The sequence below is a fragment of the Equus caballus genome, chromosome 23 (assembly GCF_041296265.1).
Source record: "Equus caballus isolate H_3958 breed thoroughbred chromosome 23, TB-T2T, whole genome shotgun sequence".
Lineage (NCBI taxonomy): Eukaryota > Metazoa > Chordata > Mammalia > Perissodactyla > Equidae > Equus > Equus caballus.
This window is the reverse complement of record NC_091706.1, coordinates 19,534,188-19,555,426: the sequence shown is the minus strand read 5'-3', so window position 1 is coordinate 19,555,426 and position 21,239 is coordinate 19,534,188. Positions and strand designations below refer to the sequence as shown.

Genomic DNA, 21,239 nt, shown 5'->3' with positions numbered 1-21,239 from the left:
AAGGCCCAAGTATTGGCCTGCCATATTGATTCCATTGGAAACGAATGCTTGGACCTGCAGGCTGCAGGAGGGCAGGGACTGTCCGCATCCTAGTCTCTGCTCTCTCCCGTTCCTATCAGAGTGCTTGGAACAGAGTAGGCTCAAGGATGAATAGTTTGTCCATTGACCAAAGGGAGCGAACAGAAATCTCTACATTCCCATGTATCCCAGGAACATGTGTGAGTCTCATTGAGTTGTTAGGGAGGCCAGTTCACACTGGCCAGCCCTCCGCATAACCAGGGCTGGGAGGAGGGTGAAGTAAGCAAAGAGCCTAGGGCGCAAATTTTAAGGGGGCACCCGCTCTCAGTGTCGTGCAAGTGCAGGGTTAGCACCTGAGAGTGAGGACCTCCTTAAAGTTTGCTCCCTAGGCACCTTGCCTAGCTCAGCCTCCTCCTGGCCCTGCCACGAAGATCCGAAGATCCGAAGATCCGTGGGTTTGTCTTGGATGACTATAAGGCAGCAGTTAAGAGTGCAGGCTCTGGACTCAGTCCAGCTTCCAATCCAGGCTTTGCCTCTTACTAACACTAACTAGCTGAAACCTCAGGCAAGTTACTTATCAGTTATCTCTCTAAGCATCTGTTGTTATCTGCAAAATGAGGTTAATAGTGGCACCTGTCTTACAAGGAGCCTGCTGTGAAGGTTAAATAAAGTGCTGCCTGGAAGAGTCTGGCATGTGTGGGAAGACTGCGTACACTCAAGATTCCAGGGGAAATCCCAGCAGCTCCCCAAAAAGAGAACCCAGAGTAGACTTTTAGGGCTCAGTAAGTGCCTGGAAGTACGTTATTGCTGTATCTAGTCAGAGAAGGTTGGTGAAGGGAGTGAAGAAAAAGCGCTGACTTTGGCCTGGGTTGTGGTAACAGCAACATACTACTTGTGGACGAACAAAGACTTTCCAGGAAGCCCATTCTAGAGTCTGGGAAAATGAGATTTCCAGAGATAAAAATCTTCCCTTTTAATTTTTTATGATCTGTTTGCAGTGTTCAGAGAAAAAGGCTGCCATGTGAGAGGTCTACAAAAAACAGTTTCACATCGGGTTGGGTCTGTATATAAATTTTCCCCAGTTCTTACCCATAAAAGGGGTCAGCGTTAGTGCCAGCTGCATTCATCTGATGTGATGAGGTGAGTTAATCTGGTGTGAGTTAAAGGTCCACGGACCCAGCCCAAGGTTTGAACATGTGGACATTGCTTCCTAAGCACCACAGTGCTGGTCATTCTGTGTGGGAAAGACTCTCTGTCTCTTTTCATGGGTGAGAAAATAGGACACGATTCATGAGGGGATGGTGGTTGGTTTTGGATGATCAGCTAAAGAAGGCAGCCACTGGAAAAAATACTGCAATCTCTGGAAAAGGGAACACTCAGATATGTTTCCTTCACTATTCTGTGACCATGATGGCAAGAATCATGAATGCATGCTAAAACTAGCAGCTGGAAAAATTTGATGAGGAGAAGGACGCTTACATAGCCTCTCAGTGTCTTCCCCCAAATTTCATGTTAATCAAAGAAAAAGAATAACAGAAACTTTGTAATGAGGAAACCTGGAAGATGTCATCTTAACCAAATGGTCACCAAGAATGGGACAAAGTGACAGCATGTGCCTCCTGATGTGATGCACTGAGGAGGACACAAGATCTCTTCACAGTATTCCTGCCCGAAATGCATAACCTGAATCTAATCATAAAGACATTAGAACCAACTGAGGTACATTTTACAAAATAACTGGCCTGTGTTCTTCAAAATTGTTAAGGTCATGAAAGACAATGAAAGCAGAGAGACTATTCCAGATTACAGGATACCAAAGATTACATGATGAATAAATGCAACACGTCATCGTGGGGTGGGTCCTGGACCAAGGGAAATGTTTGTTATAAAGGACCATATAGAGACAATTGATCAAATTTGACTTTTGCTCACAGTAATGTACTCATGTTAAATTTCCTCATTTGATAATCATACTGTGGTTACGTTAGAAAACGTCCTCAAGTAATAGACATTGGAGTATTTAGGAATAAACAGGTACGATGTCTACAATTTATTCCCAAATGGTTCAGAGAAAAAGCAACCTGTAAATGTATGAGTATGATAGATAATAAAGCAAGTGAAGCAATATGTTAATGGTGAATCTGATTAAGTTAGGGGAGTTTTTATGTTAGTCTTGCAACTTTTCTATATTTTGTACTATATCTTATATTTTGCACTATCAAAGACAGTAACAACAACCACCAATAACGTATTGCTTTTCTTCACATTCACATGAATTTTAGGAAATTATTGGCTTTTCCTCTGGAGAAATAACCTACAGACAAAAAAGAAGTAGCGCCACATTGCGAAATCTGCAAATCCCAGAGGTCAATAGCTTGAAGACAACCCACAGGGACAGGGAAGAAAACAAGTGTCACAAGAGACAGACAAGGACAATAAGCTGGGGGAATGAGCATTTTCAGTGCCACTGACCCAGAATACATAGCAGGTATCCTTCTCTCCTGGTATCCACTGCCACCACCTCAAAGGGCTGATTTTTGGTCTGTGACCTGAAGAGCTCCTTTCAAAATGATACAAGAGTTGCTTTGAGGAGACATGTAATGAGAAAGCTTTATGAATAAGAATCATGCCCAAGTCCAAAGTCGGGGAAGAATGCACGGTGAAAAGGAAACTGAGAGTCAATGTCTTACTGCTTCAACCAACTCCTTCCATTGGAACCAAGAGGGAATCCCAAAAACATTTGTGGGTTCAAATCGACATGTATATTGTGTCCCCACAAACCCTGTAGCATTACTTTCCTGACTGGATGGTGATTAGCTTATGCCCTCAAGCAACAGCGAAAGAAACTGAGGCTGCCAAGGTTAAGAAAATAAGGTAGAAATTGTGCTTGCTTCAAAATGAGTTGGCTTCATAGCTGCCTTTTCGCCTGGCTGAGCAACTGCTTTCTCCCTGGTTGCTGCAAGTTTTTATTGCCTTACACTTGAAATGAAAAGGTGAACTTTGAAGTGCAAGGACTGGGTATTCCTGAGAGAGCAGGGGGTCTGGAAGTACAGGAGTTACACACGCTGTGCTCTCATAATGGCTTCACCTTCTTTCGGTCAAGTGAACCTGTCCCTGAGGTCAGTCTGAAGTTTGCCTGCAAGCCTGGTGACCACTCCCTATCCCTCTGGGGCTGAGGGACAGAGTGAAGTCTTGCACAAGTAGGAAATGTCCAGAGTCTTAAAAAAAATCCCAGGGGGCTGGGCTGGTTTCCCTATCCTGGTTTTAGCAGGATGTGGCCATGGTCTTGGGGCTCCTGCTGAGCTCTGAGACTGTGGAGTGTGTGGGCACTGGTGCCAGCAGGGAGGCAGGGCATGTGCAGTAAGACCCTGCACGTCAGGGCCAAGTGGCTGCAAGTACGCTGTAAATGAAGAGCCTGCTGCATCCCTTGGCAGAAGGGAGCCCGGGGGTGGGCATGGAGCATGTCAGATTCACACTGCAGGAGCTGGCCCATGAAGCCAAAGTTGGGTGAGATCACACCCCTCTGCTCAATGCAGCCCAAGGCCTCCTTCAGGCCAACTGCTTGGTCTTCGTGATGTAAGCCATGCAGGTGGAGGGTGAGCGGGGGATCCCAGTCTCACAGAGGACCAGGACCTGCCTCCCTTTCCCCTGACACAGTCACTGAAGTCTATTGCTTATTGAAAGTGGGAGCTAATGTCAGTTGCGTGGCTGTCTTCCATGGGGATCCATTTGCAGTGCAAGTGGGCCATGCAGGCCTCAAGAGGTCCACTGTGCGTCAGCAGGACCGTGATGTACAGGTTGGCGAGGATCTTGCACTTGCATGCATGGTGGGCACTTAAAGTTGAGGCATAGAAAGATTGCGTCTGGGCCACCCTACTCATAAGCCAGCCTGTAGCTGATGTTGAGTACTGGTTTCCCACATTGGCTAATGAGGGCTTTTTCATTTGGATCTTCTCTTGTGAAATGGGTTTTACATCCATGCAACACTCTGGAGATTCCCAGTAGAAGGTCTCCTAACCCCCTTTGACCCATAGGGCTGTGGCCAGTTGACTGGGCTACTCACACCTCAGAAGCCCTAATTTACATTTTTGGAGTCTCTGATACTATATATTATCCAACATATTTCCCCCCATGTGGTTTTAACACAGATTCCATGCAAATTTTATTATCTCAGCTCAGAGTTGGGAAGGATTTATATAACAACAACAACAGCAAAAATGCTGCTATTGATGGGGGATAAGATTTTTGGTTTAGGGCTTTCTTCTTACATAACATGCCCATAAAATGGTAAGATCTGTCAATACTAGGTCAACCATATGGCTCAAAATTATAGAGATGCCAAGTAATGATCAGTGACAATAAATTTAATGAATTTAGGGATGAACCCCAAATGTTTTAAGTTGTCCTTAAAATTTTCTGTTTAACTCTAAAAGTAAATGTGTAAATCACATCTTGAACTCACTTCCATTTTCAGCCCCACCCGTCTGTACCCAGTTGTTTCACACATCGGTGGAAAGTTGAGATAGTGTCAGGGCTCTTAAACCAGGTGCTGGAACATCTGGAAGTTGTAGCATTATTTGACTGGTAAATTTGGATATTTAATCTTGCTTAATCTCCTGTTCTAGAAGCTATTTGTGAGCAGAAAAGGAATATGTCCTACATATGCGATGTAACAATCATAATCATGCATACACAAAACTAGGCAAAATTAAGCAAGAAAACCTCAGTTATTGAGTTTTTCTGTTGAAGTTAGTTTGTTACTTATGATTTGCTTTGTTAGCATTCATTAGCAGGATTCAAAACTTATCAAAACTAATCCTTCCAGGTAACTTCCATTCATTCACTTAAACTAAATTTTAATTGCTAAAAATAAGAAAGAAATCCTGTTCTCAGCTTCCTCTTATGAGGATTGCAATATTGAGATATTGTTTGCCATTGTTCTCTGTTAGTGGAGGAACAGGGCAGAATGCCTGCTGTCACCTCATCTTGTCCTGCTCTCTTCCTTGCTCACAAACCTTCCAGGCCCTCCAGACTCTGCTCTGGCCTTGGAGCATTTGTACTTGAACTTGAACTGATCCCTGGACTGGTTCTTTCTCACTGCTTGGGTCTCAGCTCCTCAGCAGGGTTGTCCCAGACCACCCAGTCCTTCTGCCAGCCCACCTCTAGTTGAGGACACTGTTTCGTGCACCATAGAATGCTTGTGCCTGGGAAGGGGCCTGGCCAGGAGGCAGCTTGGAGAGGAGCTATACAGGAGCTCTGGAGGCACAGGTCTCGGCTTTCGAAGACCATCCGCCTAAAAGAAACCCGACACTTGCACCTAGGAATCCTTGTGCTAGAAACAAGGATGCTTTCACACCTCACTGAGGTTGCATCTACAGGAGTGATCTGAAAAGGGCTTCAAAAGTAATCAAAGTTGAGGCAAATTTTTTTTTGAAGAATATTAGCCCTGAGCTAACATCTGCCGCTAATCCTCCTCTTTTTGCTGAGGAAGACTGGCCCTGAGCTAACATCTGTGCTCGTTTCTTCTATTTTATGTGAACATCCAAGCTCATTTCCTCCATTTTATGTGGGATGCCTGCCACAGCATGGCTTGACAAGTGGTGCATATGTCCGCATGCAGGATCCGAGCCAGCGAACCCCAGGCCGCCGAAGCAGAACGTGTGCACTTAACTGCTACGTCACCAGGCTGGCCCCAAAAGTAGAAGCAATTTTAACATCAGGAAAAACAATGTTTAGGGGCCAGCCTGGTGGCATGGTGCTTGGGTTCATGTGCTCACTCTGCTTTGGCGGCCTGGGGTTCGTGGGTGCAGATCCAGGGCATGGACCTACACACAGTCAAGCTACGCTGTGGCAGTGTCCCACATACAGAATGGAGAAAGATTGGCATAGATGTTAGGGCTAATCTTCCTCACCAAAAAAAAGAGAGAGAGAGACCAATCCATGTTTATAGTGGATTGAAAACATCAAATCTATGAAAACTCATGAGTCCTTAATGATTCCTAAAAAAGAAAACTCTGGAAAAAACCCTCGCATTTATTGACATTTAAGCAGGCTTAATTCTTACTGTGAAAATAGTTAAGGGAAAAGTGAGCATTTATATTGAAATTACATTTCAAAGTAACCAAATAGCCCCAGCTGATGAGGAGCTTTACTCTGTGTAACAATGCCAGCAGCAAATATAAAAAGAACGATAGATTTCAAAAAGCATGATCTGGAGACCCCTTGAGCAAGCACGATCAGTTGGTGTTGAATTACTGAGTGGACGGTTGGTGGGATGCTGGACGTTGGGTGGAGCCCAAGTTCCGGCACACAGACGTCCTACTGGCCCAGGGAGCAGTGAAACAGCAGAACAATCCCAATCCCAACAGAGAATTTGCTTTCAGGGGCTCCACCAGGTGTCACGAGCTTCTCGCGTGGGATGATATGCGGGACGTACTCTCACTTCTGGCTTTGCATCTGTGCATTTTGGTCTGCAGCTAGACTACCTGGTTCTAACCCTAAGCCCCGGGCTTCTAGGTTGGGATCTTAAGCAGTAAACTCTCAGAGCCTCAGTTTCTTAGACTTCTTATGGTTTTGTGAGGATCTAATAAGAACATGTGTGAAATTGTTGGACCAGGGCTGGCACTTACAATACTCAATAAATTAACTATTATTATTATCGTAAATAATTATTTCCTGAATAAATGAATACTATATATAGACATATCTATATATGTCCCTTCATCCCCCCACCCCAGTCCAGCCCATGAGATTCTAGACTTCCAGCAGGGGATGATTTGAGAACCCATTAAGATGTCAGAACCCAGGCTCAGACTCTCCCATCGTTAACCCACCGGCAGGACCTGACCGCATCAGCCAAGGGCTCTGACCCTCAGTTTCATCAGCATGAGCCTGGAAGAGAGGTGGGCAGCGGGGAGCTCACCTCAGATGTGTGGCATATGGGGAAGAAAGGGGCTACAGACCAGATAAGAGGGCTTATTCAGCATGACCGTGTTCTAAAACTCTGGGTCACAATGTGTATAAAATAAAGTGTGATGGTTCCCCCACTCAGTGTGCAGCACACTGACCTTATTTTTCTTAAGTTTTCCAAAATAAACTCATGGCTGCCCTGATTCTACTCCTTCCGGGATTTAGTGAACAAATATTTGCTTGCTAAATCTTTTAATTTTTTTATGATCATAATTCTTATTCCAGAATAAAAATTCCTTGGCACAGAACCCCTTGTGAAGCAGTGCAACGCACTTATTGGCCGCATGGATGGCCGGCTTCCCCTGCTGGGCGGGAAGCTCCAGGAAGGCAGAGATCTTGGTTTTGTCCCTTTTTGCATCCCCAGCACCTACAACAGCACCTGACTCATAGTCAGGGTTTGGCAAACATTGGTTTAATTGTTCAAAAATCCTCACTGAGTTACCAGCTTGGATATTGATTGGTCTTATTAAACATGGGGCTTAGGTCTGAAGCCTGTAAGATGGGTATATTCGCTTGTCTCCAACAAGACCGAGCTGGGGAAACTCCAAAGCCGTTTTGGAGTGTGGGTGAGAGACCTGATGTAAGTCCAGGTAATATATGTCGCTCTACACAGCAGGTTGGGTTTTCCCCACAACACTCCCTTTGCTGCGTTGGTCACAGGAAGTAAGCAGAAAATTCTGATTGCCAGCCCTGCCTCTCTTTGTTCCCTCTAAATGGGCATGGCTTAACACAAAGGAGCCTATTAAGGCAGAGAACCTCAGGTGCTCCAGAGTGGGGTGGGGAAGGAAGCAGGGGGAGGAGACTATGCTTAGCACAGCCTTGGCAAGAGATGGGCAGAAGTGCCTGGTACAGAGTTGACACACCCAGTGAATTATGATGGAATGCCTACCCTGTCCAGGCCCAAAACAGCCCACAAACCTCAGAAGTTAAACACCGTGCCCTGGGCACTCAGGCAGAACCTGCTGGAGCCAGATGACCCAACCCAGGCTGTCTGCCCTGAAGGCTTGGGCATCTCCAGCTCCCAAACAAATATTTACTAAGAGCCGATCATGAGCCAGGCATTTGGAAGTCATCAGTGAACAAAACAAAGAAAGATCTCTTGGAATCTACTCAATCTACTGATCTACTTGGAATGCAAGAAACAGAACCGAAGACCAGGTCAAGGATTTTGCCTTGAGCTCCTGTATGGATGCGGTCACCTGAGATGGGGTAGTCTATGGTTAAGGCAGCCCTGGGGGCAGAGATGGAATTCCAGCTCTTTAGACATCTGTAGATGCACTCCTTGCTTCTCCGCTGTCCCACCTGGATGTTCTTCCACACAGCCCGGCCTCAGCATTACAGCCTCTTCTCCAGACGGAACCCCATCCATCCCTGGATCTCAGTGTAGGCTTTATTTCAATCCTTGGTTCATGGAATGGTATTTCAAGCACAGTAAACAAGTGCAGGATTTTTTAGGGGAGGAAGGAGTAGCAGTCTAGTGTCCCTTAAACAGGAGACGGTTAACAATCAGGTAATAATAAAGGGGAACGTTTTATGTGTAAGTGCCTGTGGCATCACTCCAAATCAGATTGGAAGAATATGAACTAAATTCGTGACGGTGCTTGCCTCTTTAAAGCAAGAGAAGGAAGGCTGCGTTGGTGGCCCAGGGTCCTTGACGACAGAGTTGTTTATCTGCATGTACTACTTGGATCTGTTAAAGAAATGTCATAATGCAAATTGGATTGGAATGTTAACTGTCAGTTCGGGCTGGTGGGAACGTGGTTGTTTATTGTTTCACTCTTGGGCGTTCTGTGCAGTGAGTATATGGATTAGAACAAGGTGATAGCGGTTGAGAACAGATTACCTGGGCTCAGTTCTAGCTCCGTCGTCACTGATTAGCTGTGTGACGCTGGGCAATGACTCAGCCAACCCCTCTTTTTTCGTGCTATAGAGATTGAGTGAGTTCACATGGAAAGCATGCAGACTAATGCTTGGCACACAGAACGAGCTATGGAAGGTTAGCTGTTATTGCTCTTATAAGCAAGAACGTAATTATGAGCAATTACATATTAATCAACAAAAAAAAGATTCATAGGACTTTGTGACTGCATAGAGATCTCACAGTCTTGATCAGGCCTTGAAGTGGGCCTGGTGCATGGAGGTCACTGTGCGTCTGAGACCATGACTGAGAAGTGGAGGGAAGCCCTGTAGCCTGGACGCCCAAAGCATCAGCTTGAGTCTGCTCAGTGGCGTTCCAGAAACAAAAGGGCCTTTCCTTGTAGTTCTAGGAAGAATAGTAATTTATGTACAGGGAGCATGAATTCCAAGAAGCAAGACACTAGGCTATTTTCACACCCTTCTGTACAATAAAACCTTTTCTTTTCTTTTTTTTAATCGTTTCTTTGCTGCCCAATCATCCATCTTTCAGTTATAACCCTTGCTACCCACATGTACACTGAATTAGTCTCACTGTAGAGGGGGATTATTTAAATGCGTGCATATCTTAAAGTTGAGTAATAGTTTTTTATCTCCTTTAGTCAGTTTATTAAACAAATGCATTTCTGCCACCTTTGCCAAGAGGGAATAATATCTGATTTGTGCATTACCTCTAAGGGAAACGACTTTTCCCACCACAAGTTTATTAATTTCTGATTTCATATGTGAAATAGGAGAATAAATCAGATTTTAGTCTTTAAAGGAAAAAAATTCATGAATCCGCAGAGACTAAGTTATCATTCTTGGTAAATTGGATCTTCTGTACCTTTTGTTTGCTTCTCCACTCACTGTGCTCTCAGACCTCATTCTTTCTTCGAAGTATTCTAATTTCAAACCTGACTTTCATTTCTAAAGAGACTTTGTCTAAATAAATATCAGTTACTGGCTAATTGTCAGTGGTAGAAGCAGTTACAGCGTGCAGGGCGCTCAATGCCGGTCTGTGAAGAATGACCCCAGATCTAACTAGACCCTGACTGAGAGAAGAGGCTACACCCCCTAAGTCTACTTCGTCATCTGCAGGTCACTGCCCAGCAATTCATGCCTGATCACCCTACAGAACCTTCACCCACTGAGGTCGCCAGCGCTCCTTATTGCAAATCTATAAACCCTGGGCAGTCCTTATTCTGAAACTGAATCCTGGCCCTCCTTGGATTCAAGCCACCCCTTCCTGGTGCTCCTTCTCCCTCGGCCACTCCCTCTGAGTGGCCTTTGTGGCTCCTCTTTTTTCCACTCACCCTGGGAGTGTCAATGTCCCCAGGGCTTCCTCTTACTCTACCAGCCTGTGAGACTTAGTTTCTCAGTTAAGGTCCCTGAATAGTATCTCCTGAAATTAAGCAAACATTTCATGTGCATGTTGTGATATTGTGACTTATAATAGGAAATACATATTTGGTCTTACTCCTTGCTCCTGGCGCAGAGCTCCTGAAGCCCTTGTAAATTTCCTAGTGATAAGAGCACCAGGAGCATCTTTTGTTCCAATGAGGCAACTCTGGTGGGCTCCTGGATGGCTCCTGGATGGGGGTTGGTCACCGGAAAGACCAAGTCATGGTTAGCAGCCTGGAATTTTCAGCACCACCTCCCCATTCTCCAGGGAGGGGAGAAAGGCTGGAAATGGAGTCAAGGATTGATCATGCCTACATGAGGACGCCTCCGCAAAAATCCCAACAGTACAGGGTTCAGAGAGCTTTTGGGTTGGTGAATACTTGGAGATGTTGGGAGAGTGGTGTGCCTGGGGACAGCATGGAGACTCCGCATCTCTTTCCACATACCTTGCCCTAAACATCTCTTCCATCTGGATATTCGCCTGCATTCTTTATCATATACTCCTATAAGAAACTGGTGAACAGTAAGCAAACTGTTTTCCTGAGCTCTGTGAGCCTTCTAGCAAACTATCTGAACCTGAGGAGGGGGTTATGGGGACCTCTGATTTATACCTGATCAGTCAGAAGCACAGGTGACCACCTGGACTTGTGGTTGGCATCTGAAGTGGGAGGGGGACAGTCTTGTGAGACTGAGCCCTTAGCCTATGGGATCTGGTGCTGTCTTCAGGTAGATAGTGTCAGAATTGAACTAAATTGTAGGACACCCACCTAGTGTCACAGAGTCGCTTGGTGTGGGGAAGCCCCCCCATCCGGTGTCAGAAGTGCTGTGAATATGGTAGTCGTGTGAGAGTAAAGGAGAAATCCAGGGGGAGGACAGAGGTTTTCTTATACACGTGTCCACATGCGTTTTCTGAAGAAAGGGTCTTGAGCTTTCATCACCATTCTTAAGAATCCATGACCCCATAAGCACAGTGGAGAGAGGGAGGAGGGAATGAGGAAAAGACAGAAATAAAATCCAAGTTTGTGGAAGGCAGGTGCTCCACACCCACATCTGGAAAGTGCCCACTGGACAGCTCCACCTGGCTGCCCCACGGGCACCTCCAACTCAGTGTGACTAAAACCGAAACTCCCCAGACAGGTTCCCATTCCTGTTTTCTTTCATCTCTATGTGGCATCGTGGTATCGCCATCCACCCTGCTTCCCAAGTCAGAACTTTGGTGGAGAGCTTAGCTTGGTAATTAACTCTCACGTCTTACACCCAACCAATCTCCAGTTTTCACCTCTCCATCCCCGGCTTCCTTTCTATTTCTTCAGTGTCTGACCAGTTCAGACACTCACCTCTTCCCACCTAAACCATAGCCACAGCTTCCTTGCCAACTTCTTGCCTCTAGTTCTTATTCTTCTAGTTCGTCACCATGTAACTGCCCAAAAAGTATTTCACACATGGACATTTAATCATGTCACTCCCCTGCTCAATATTCTTCAATGGCTCCCCATTGCTCACAGAAAAAAAAAAAAAAACACCTAAACCAGGTAGGTAAGACCTTGGTCCTTTCCCACCAGATCCCATTATCTTTCATTCATTCTCCAGGTCACATTAGGCTTTCCCACACTGCACTGCACATGTGATTTTTCTGTGTGGAATATCATCCTCACGCCCTTGCCTCCCCTTCATTCTCCACATGCAATCCATCAGGCAAAGCCTCCCTCACCCTTGGAGCGTCTCCTCCCAAGGGCTGCCTCCTCTGTGATGTCTTTCTGGCTTCCCTGGGTGACATAGGCCAGATTCCTGGCATCCACTTACCTCCTAGGACACCCACCTCGGTACACACCTCCAAGTTTCACAGTCCCTTATACTGCCTTTCCATTTTACACTAGAGGGAAGCTCTCCATCCTTAAATGACCCTCACAGGCAGTACATTTGCTCTATGTGTAGAGAACCAAAGCGAGGTTAATAATTGGAACAAAAAGAACATCTAGACACAGGGGTCTGGGCATCCAAAGCTTTCCACTCCCAAAGGGAGTGAAGGGGCTGTATGGGGAATTTTAAGTCTCGTGTGGGGATTGCCCTGTTTACTTTTGTTTGTATCATCTATTCCTCTGTTTCGTGTCGGGACTCACTCACGGCTGTGAGGATTGAACGAGACAGTGAAGTGGTGTGGCGCCCAGGGCTAAATGCACTTTGCTGTCATCCTCCTCCTTCCTTATTTCCTCTGCTGGTCCATGAAATCCTTGAAGGCGAAGACCATCTTTTCAAAATTTCCTCTTCACACCCTAGCACTAGGCAGAGAACTCCAGAAGTCCTCGTCAGTGGGAGGTGGTACTAGCTGTTGCTGCTGTTAAGAATTCAGTAAGTTTCTTGAATGAATGTGCAAAATAGTGAACTGGAAAGAAGACATTTTCCAGTAATTCTTAAAGATAACTCATCATGCGTTTGAGCAAACAGGGCACCCACCTGGCACCAGACACAATCCTGACGGGCGGAGAGAGGATGGTGGATAAGAGCAGACGCTCGCGTGGTGCTGACTGTGTGCCGGGCTCTGCTCTAAACGCCACCGATGCTCACAGCAGTCTGCGGTGCTGGTCAGCATCCCACCTCACAGATGAGGCCGCTCAAGTACAGAGGAATCAGCTCACTAGTTTTGTGTGAGAGCCGGTTCAAACCCAGACAGACAGGGCACAGGCCTGTGCCCTGCGCCTGTGCCCCACGGCCTCTCAGCGTGTCCCTGCCCTCCGGGTGCTTGTAGAGCATTTTCCATTCTAAGCTCATCACATACACTACCTCATTCGATCCTCATAGAGCATTTTCCATTCTAAGCTCATCACATACACTACCTCATTCGATCCTCACAACAAATCTGGGGCAGGTTCTATCCTTTCCCCCTCTTTTCAGACAAGGAGACTGAGGCTCAGAGATGTCAAGTCACTGGGTCCACGTTACCCGGCTAATACGTGGTGAAGCCAAATGTTGAGCCTGAGCAGACTCCGCAGTCCAGACTTTAACCCTGCAGACAGACTGCTGTTCTCTTGACCCACTCACTCAAACACAAGTATCGTCATCAGAGAGACACGTGCCCCGGAGGCTGTGGCTGTGGCCTGTGGGCGGGGCCTGAGTGCAATCTGGAATGGATCTGAGGCCCTGGGTACCCCAAGAAGCCCTGCCCAGGGCGTGGGGAAGACCAGCCGACCCTGTACTTTGAGTTCAGATCTTCTAACTAGTTCAGGGGAGACATGTGGCTTCGCGTGTGGAAGGAGGCAGGGGGCGCTGCAGTTCAGAAAACAAGCTTCAGCTGCTCCTCAGCTGTGTGCCCAGGGTCCTTAACCTCTGTCTCAGGGGTGGCTTAGAGGACCTTAGGAGTAAACAGGCAATAGATGGTATTTGTTTCTGTGCTGAAAATTTCGAACACGTGCTGGTTGAGAATTCAGAGCAGACGACTCTACCAAAAACCCTCCTTGCCAAACCCAAGTGTCTTTCCTTAGGTCTCATGCTCCATCCTTGCCCCGGCACCTCGCTCAGCTGCTGGCACTGCTCTTTCCTGAACACGCTCCACCCTAATTCTCTGCATTCCAAGTGCTCCTCGCGCTCCCACCCCTGGATATTGTCTGTCTCAGAAACTCACAGCCACAGCCCCAGCATCGCCTCGGAGGGAACTTCCAAACCAGCATCTCTAGTCTCCTCCCCATCCTAGACCTGTTTCGATCTTCAGTTGCCAGCTAGGCATTTTTGTACCAAGATTTTCTCTCCTGTTACAAAGCACGATGGACCACATGCCCTCTAACCCCTCTTTCAGTTCTAGACTTCAGTTCAGGGCAGCCAGAGAGAATGATATTTAAAAAGGCACGTTTCATATGATCCAACATTGCACCTGGAGGAATCTTTCTTACCGAAACACACAAATTCTCAGGGACCCGTGTACAAAGATATTCACTGTAGCACTAATAAAAGAAAAACATTTGAACAGCTTATAGGCGAAATGGTGAATTATGGTGCATTCGTACCATGAGAGGGTAAGCAGAAGTTAGAAAGGATGAGGTACATAGGAAAAAAAAGCAAATTGCAGAACAACGTTTGCACTGTTATCTGGTGTGTGAGTATGTTTGGGAGGAAGCTTGTATACGAATGTAAATTAAGGTTTAAAACAGGGTGTCCGAATTAAAGCATCTTTTATCAGGTGTCAGAGACTAAGAACAAAGGACAAGCCTCATTTTAAAGTATTAAATTGCAAAAAATTTACAGACTAATCTCATGGACGGTCTCTCTGACTGCGGTGGGAATGAAGTCCCTGACGTGGGAAGGAAGCTGGAACCTGCCGGGCTTCCTGGCTAGAGCCAGGGAAGGCAGAGTGAAAGTATGGGAGGGGTCACCTTAAACCACAGCATTCTATTCCAAGGACTCCGGGAAGCCACTGGGAGGTGTTCAGTAAAGGAGAATGGATGGGTAGTGACAATTTGGAAAAGATAAGGAGCCTTTAAAGATAATTTGGCTGTCATTTACTGAGATAAGATAAAGGTATTTACTCAGAAAAGGTAAGATTAGCAGTTTGGTGGGGAGGGCTGGGCAGGACAGGGAGAGGCCTGGAAATGTTTGAGATTCTCCTGGGACCTTTAAGCAGACAAGTGGAAAAGAAAATCTGAGCAAGTTCCGATGTGGCCCTCAGAAGTCAAACTAGATAGAGGAATGTGAGTAGACAAGTAGAATGAAAGGGAGAAAATGGTTCAGGATTAGTCTCAAGAGCTCCAGCATTTCATTGTGAGGATTAAATGAGATCACACAGTGCCCGGGATGGAGTGGGTACTTAATAAATGTCAGCTTCCCTCCCCTCAAGAGACACTTGTTAAATGAGCTCAATGTTAACAATTAATCCCAAACCAGACTGACCTTTAAGGATAAGCTTGCAAATAGGGCCATAGGGCTTCTTCAGAACATGAGCCATCACACGCTTGTTGAGTTACACGAAGAAGCGCATTTAAGGAAAGGAAATTCTGTTCTCTGCACTCACCGTGGGAGCGGAGGATGGTCTCTGCCCTCTCCAGCGTCTGCCTCTTGGTGGGTCCAGTGGACGCCAGACTCCAAGTTTGCCCCCCAGCTCACCTGTGAGAATGCCTTTGTAGGGGAGGAAGAAACTTTCCTCTACTCTTCTAGGTTCTTCTGGCTGGTGACAAGATATTTTCAGGTATTGAGGTATATAGAATAACTTCTGGTTCAAAACTGATTTGGCTTGAACTGAAAAAGCCTGATTTATGGCCTGTCAAACACACACTGTACTTCTGCTCTAACTGTTAAAGAATGCACTCTCTTAAGACAAGAAGGCATTCCCCTCCTACTCCAGTATCTGCAACACCCTATCCATCACGCCTTATTGGTAACGCCCCTAATAGTCCTTTTCCCTGACATTAGGGTCATGCTGACCTGCTAATTTGCCACTGAATAGCTCTTTGAAACTTTGATGAATATGTATCCTGGGTGTGTTTACTGTATGTTCTTTGTTCTAAAGAGGTAGGAGACTGTACTGAGAACCATGCTTCTCCAGAATGCTTTCTTCCTTCCTGGAAAATGCCTTCTGGGTTTATGATCCTAAGTTTGGCTCAAGTAAAACTTACCTTATCTCTCTTATCTCTAGAATGACTATTGGTTATTTTGCATTGATGCTGGTCTAAGAGTTAAATTGATATGAGATAGAATAACAAGAGAAAATCAAACAAAGTTGAATAACTTGTATACATGGAAGAAACCTAGGAAAACTGAGTAACTCACTAGAATAGCCAAAGCCACCACCTTAAATACCATCTTCAGCTAAAGATAAAAGGGGATGTTGGGAGTAGTGGTTTTGGGACCTCAAAGTGGAGGAAGGCAGTTCACAAGGAGATGGAAAAGCAAACGTTTAGTAAACAAACATTTGTCATGCCTTGCAGAGACAATGGGACATAGAGAGGACTTTGATCAGAGGCCTTGCCAGGTCCTCCCTGTCCACCACAGCTAGCTCATGTTACACTACAGTCGTCTGTGGTGAGAGCGCCTTCCTGGAACAGGCCTTCTATCGTAAGTTCTTTTAGGTAGTTAGGGGGAAGGTCAAAGTTTCTTCACGAGTCTTTTGTTCTCACAAATAATCAAGCCCTTTGGGTTGGTGAACATGTGGAGATGTTGGGAGAATGGCATGCCCAGAGAGAGCGTGGAAGCTCCACGACCTTTCCCACATGCCTTGCTCTATACGTCTCTTCCATCTGGCTGTTCCTGAGTTATATCCTTTATAATAAACTGCTAATCTAGCAAGGAAAAAAAATCAAGCCAAAGGGACATATTCTGGGGTGGCAAATTCTGCTCCCCTATACCTTATACCCTTTGAGAATGCCTTATGAGCCCTACTGGCTGGGCTTGGATAAACCCATTTTAAAGGATCTATTTGTTTCCATCCTCCACACTGCTCCACCCCACCCTGATCTGTTCCACCCTAGGGTAGACCTCAAAAGGATAGACAATGTGACCTTCTGAAATTTCAGCTCTGGGAAAAAAAAGTCCCTAGTAACTGCTTAAGGGATATTTGTGGTTTGGAAATTTGCTGGAGAAGCACATCCTACCTATTCCAATCCTATTATGTTCCTTCCTTCAGTTACAAGAATCAAATTACCTTTTCCAGGGAATATCTGGCTTATTAGTACTTTTTGTGTTACTGAGGTTACTGACTACAGAATTTCAGATTCTCTAGTTAGTGGAGTGCACCAATCGGTCCTAGAGTTCAGGCGATTTGAGGAGGAGACTGGGAGAGGACCAATTGTGGAATCTAGGGCTGTTTCTGTGTTGCCGATAGTGAGATGCCTACTGGACACTCATGTGGAGGAGGAGGCGGCAACTGGATTTATGAGGATGGAGCTGGAGTGAAGTCAGAGTTGAAGACAGAAATTTAGGACTTATCCTCATTTCAATCAAGAGTGATTAACTTTTTTTATGCCTGTAAGTCTGACATAAGGGTTCACACCCTCAATATCTAAAGTCACCAAGTCTCTCCCAATCCTTCTCTCTTCCCCCTCCACAACTGAATCCAACATGTTACCCACCCAGTTCTTACAGCCTCCTTTTGGTTCTGCCATGCCTTAGATTTGACCCCAGTTAATCCCAATCAATTTTTCATGCTGCAGTGAACTTTCTCAAATGCCAATCTGATCAAGCCACACCAAAAACCTTTCCATGCCGCCTATGTCATGGGGTAAGTCTAAGCTAAACCATTCTTCACAGGGCCCTCCTTATCACACCCACACTTCTCTCAGGAACTTTTGTGGTTCCTCTAACTCATCCCTGGGCCTTTGCATGAACAGGCCTCCTGGTATGAGCCAGTGCTACAGTGGACCAGAGAGACTGGGAAGCCCTGTGAGTTAGGTACACTGGGCGATGCTTTCTGGAAAGGGGGCACTTGAGCTGGACCCTCAGGATGGGTGTGAATCAGCTAAACAGAGAGGAGGTAGGAAAAGGTGTCAAGCTGGGGCCAGTTCCATTAGTCTCAGTTCTGAGGCAGGAATGTGCAATATTCAAACCAGAGCAGGAAGACGCTGCTGTGAGCTGACAGAGCTGAGGAGGAGGTAGAAGGGGGACCCTGCCTTTCCCACTTCTTTTGGGCATTAGTTCACCTCTTGGTGCCCAGTTTCCTGACTATCAGATGGGAGTAGTAACAACGGCCACCTCGTAAAGCATTGGAAGGATTGAAGGGTCAATGCATGGAAAGCAGATAAATCAGTGTCTTATGCACAGTGAGCCCTCAGTATTAGCTGTTTTTACTGTGACCACCTGCTGGTCTGCTGCAGAGAATGTATTATAATGACACTACAATACAAATGAGCTGAGTGAGGTGTCAGGGTCTTCAGAATTCCAGTCTTGAAAACAGACATGCAAAATCTCACATGAAACCTCAGTATAAAATAGAAAGAAAGAAAAGTGACATTACCACAAATGTATTTTGTAGTTTAAACTTAGAAAATTTACTTTGTACAGTATAAATTTACTCAATGAGAACACGTTAACATGTTGAAAGTCTCTGACATGTCCAGATTTGGTTCATATCACTGTATACACTTTTTATGACATGCCAAATTCAGGAAATGTACATTTTAGCATACTGTTGTATAAACTAAATTCATAAAGTAAATATTTACAATGAAATTTGGATCAAGTATTTTTGGAATTTCTTGCAGCACCCAGTTTGAAAATTGCTGATCTGGTCTAATGCCATCATTTTACAGAAAAGGAAACAGACCTAGAGCCTGGGGTTTGTTAAACCCCAAAGAACATGGAGTAGAACTTAATCATGCCAACTGCTAAAAAGAAGGAGTCATTATGGATGTGATAGAGTGCTAAATATGTTACAATCATGTTACAATATATAAATGTATCAAATCAACATGTTGTATACCTTAAATTTACTGTTCACCTTAAATGTACATGTTATATGTCAAATATATTCAATTTAAAAAAAAAGAACATGAAGAATCTATGAAATGCTAAGGTGCCATCCAGCCCTGAATTCTGCCTTTGACAGTGGACCTAAGATCACCCTTTCTGGGAATTTACTGATCTTGAGGTCTTCTATATCCAACCATCCCGTAATAACTCATAGTGAAATGTTTGTTTAGTTGATTGTGTAATGAATACACACCACACATGGCACCAGAGAGTTATCAGTAGTACTAATAAATGTTTCCCTCCTGTATGGAATGTAAACAAAATGTTAGCATGACCTTCTAACCAAATGGGACGTTAATAATGTTTTTGGAAGATCAGATCCTAATGTCAGACCAGTCCTAGAGGCCAAGAGCTGACCTAAAAAATCAGGTTTTTTTAAGAAAAATTCATTCATTCATTTATTTGCTGCTTCAATAGGGTGCACTCCAAATCAAGATTGGAATGGTTACTAATGTTTTTCATATACTCCACTTATATTTGAGGATCCACTCTTCTTCACGTTTTTCCTGTGTTTTTTGCACAGAACAATTATTGCTTCCATAACTGGAAAAAAACCCCATAAAAATACAATGTTAAATTCTCACCACCAAAAAACCCAAAAACTCCCCCTACAATAATTCCATTCCTTGTGCATCCACAAGGTGGCACATTACCACTTTGTTTTTTCCTTCACTGATATTTGGCATTAGAAACGCAAACGGGAAAACAACAGTTAAGGCATCACGTTCACTTCAGGCGCTGTGCTGGGCGCAGGAGAATTCCACCCTCTCTAGAAAGTCTGGCTTGCTCCCTGCTTCGTGTACTTGGATCTGGTTCTCTGTGAGGCATGACCACCACATTCTACCTCTTTCCTCAGTCACAGAGTATTTGATAATACATTGTTCTAATTTGAAAAGTTATGATTTTGGAGCTTCTTTTGAATATATGATTCATTAGGAAGGATAATATGGAGGAGAAAAGCCAGAATTATACAACAGAAGAATTCAGACTACTTTCCCATTAAAAAAATGTTTTGTTTCTTTTTTGTGAGGAAGATTGGTCCTGAGCCAGTCTTTCTCTATTTATGGGGGACGCCACCACAGCATGGCTTGACGAGCAGTGCTAGGTCTGCACCTGGGATCCGAACCTGTGAAGCCAGGCTGCTGCAGCAGAGCATGTGAACTCAACCACTTGACCACCAGGCCAGCCTCCTGAAAAAAAAGTTTTTAATTATATATTTGGTACAATGATGGTATAGGAGAAAAAGACATGCTAAAAGTTTCTGAAGAGAGAGGTAAGGAAACCTTAAAGACACTGGAGCATTTTCACAATAATTAGTAAATACGTCTCAGATTCTGGGAATAAGCTTTCACTTCTTTTCAGAAAACTCCTTTTAAGGCAGGATTTACTCATCATAAAATTGGCAATGTTAACAAAAGTAATTACATATTTAATTATTTTAGTTTGTCTCTAAAATTACTGGTGTTTTCTTTCTCCTTTTTCACAATTAAGATAAAAAATTTTAGGGTCTGCCATTTTTTCAGGCCAATGTATAAAGAATACAGCTGCATGGGAAATTTCTGTGATTTGCTAAGCTGTTTTCTGCATGGACTACAGCTATATTTTGAAAAGGAAAAAAAAGTATATGTAGGGGGTTTTAGATTGAAAAGTTATCACTGATAATGTGATAATGTGGTGGATTAAAAATGCCACCAATTCTTTGCTATTCCTTCTATTGACAGGTGGAACTTGTGTTCCCTCCCTACTAAAGTGGCCTTGACCTGTAATTCTGACCAATAGAATTAGGCAGAAGCGATGCTGTGTGATCACAGAGTGGGCCCACAGAGATCTGCTGCACCCATGTCACGTAGTTTGAACGCTTGCTCTTAGCCACCCTGTCAGAGAGGGGGCCATACGAAGAGAGGCCCCAAGTGTCTTGGACATTTCGGCTCCAGCTGAGCTCCCAGAAGAAGAAACACCCAGCTGAGCCCTAGCCAACCCACAGAATCATGAGAAGTAACAAATCATGTTGTCATTAAGTTTTGGGTGGTTTGTTCTGCAGGATTAGATAACCAAACTAGGTAGTGAGCTCTATTTTGCCAATATTGTTTTTCCTTTTAAACACACATTATTTTTTTAGAGGCGTTTTAGGTGTACAGCAAAACTGAGCAGAAAATACACAGTTCCCATGTGCCGGCTGCCCCTGCCACCACAGCGACCCCCACTATCAACACTTCTCACCAGAGTAGAACCTTTGTTACAGTGGATGAACCTACATGGACACATCATTTTCACACAAAGTCTAGTTTGCCTTAGGGCTCACTCTTGGTATTGTAAATTCTATGCATTTTGACACATGTATAATAGCATGTTTCCATCATTATAGTATCATACAGAACAGTTTCATCACCCTAAAAACCCTCTGTGCTCTGCCTGGTCATCCCTCACTCTCCCCTGCTCCCAGGCAACCACTAATCTTTTTATAGTCTCCACGGTTTTACCTTTTCCTGATGTCAAATAGTTGGAAT

At 44.8% G+C, this 21,239-nt stretch overlaps 1 protein-coding gene and 1 pseudogene across 2 annotated transcripts in view; both read right to left on the bottom strand.

Moving 5' to 3' along the window:
• Positions 1–15,606, bottom strand: part of LOC100054543 (solute carrier family 28 member 3) — a 78,303-nt gene extending 62,697 nt beyond the window's left edge. The window contains exon 1 of one of the 2 annotated variants that reach the window (XR_011431780.1): positions 15,284–15,582. The gene's annotated coding sequence lies outside the window, so the exon portion shown is untranslated. Of the gene's footprint in view, positions 1–15,283 lie in introns of both variants that reach the window. The other variant, XM_023634998.2, reaches the window with a different exon arrangement.
• LOC100054500 (dual specificity protein phosphatase 5 pseudogene) lies at positions 3,283–4,525 on the bottom strand (annotated as a pseudogene).
• Positions 15,607–21,239: the final 5,633 nt, after the last annotated feature.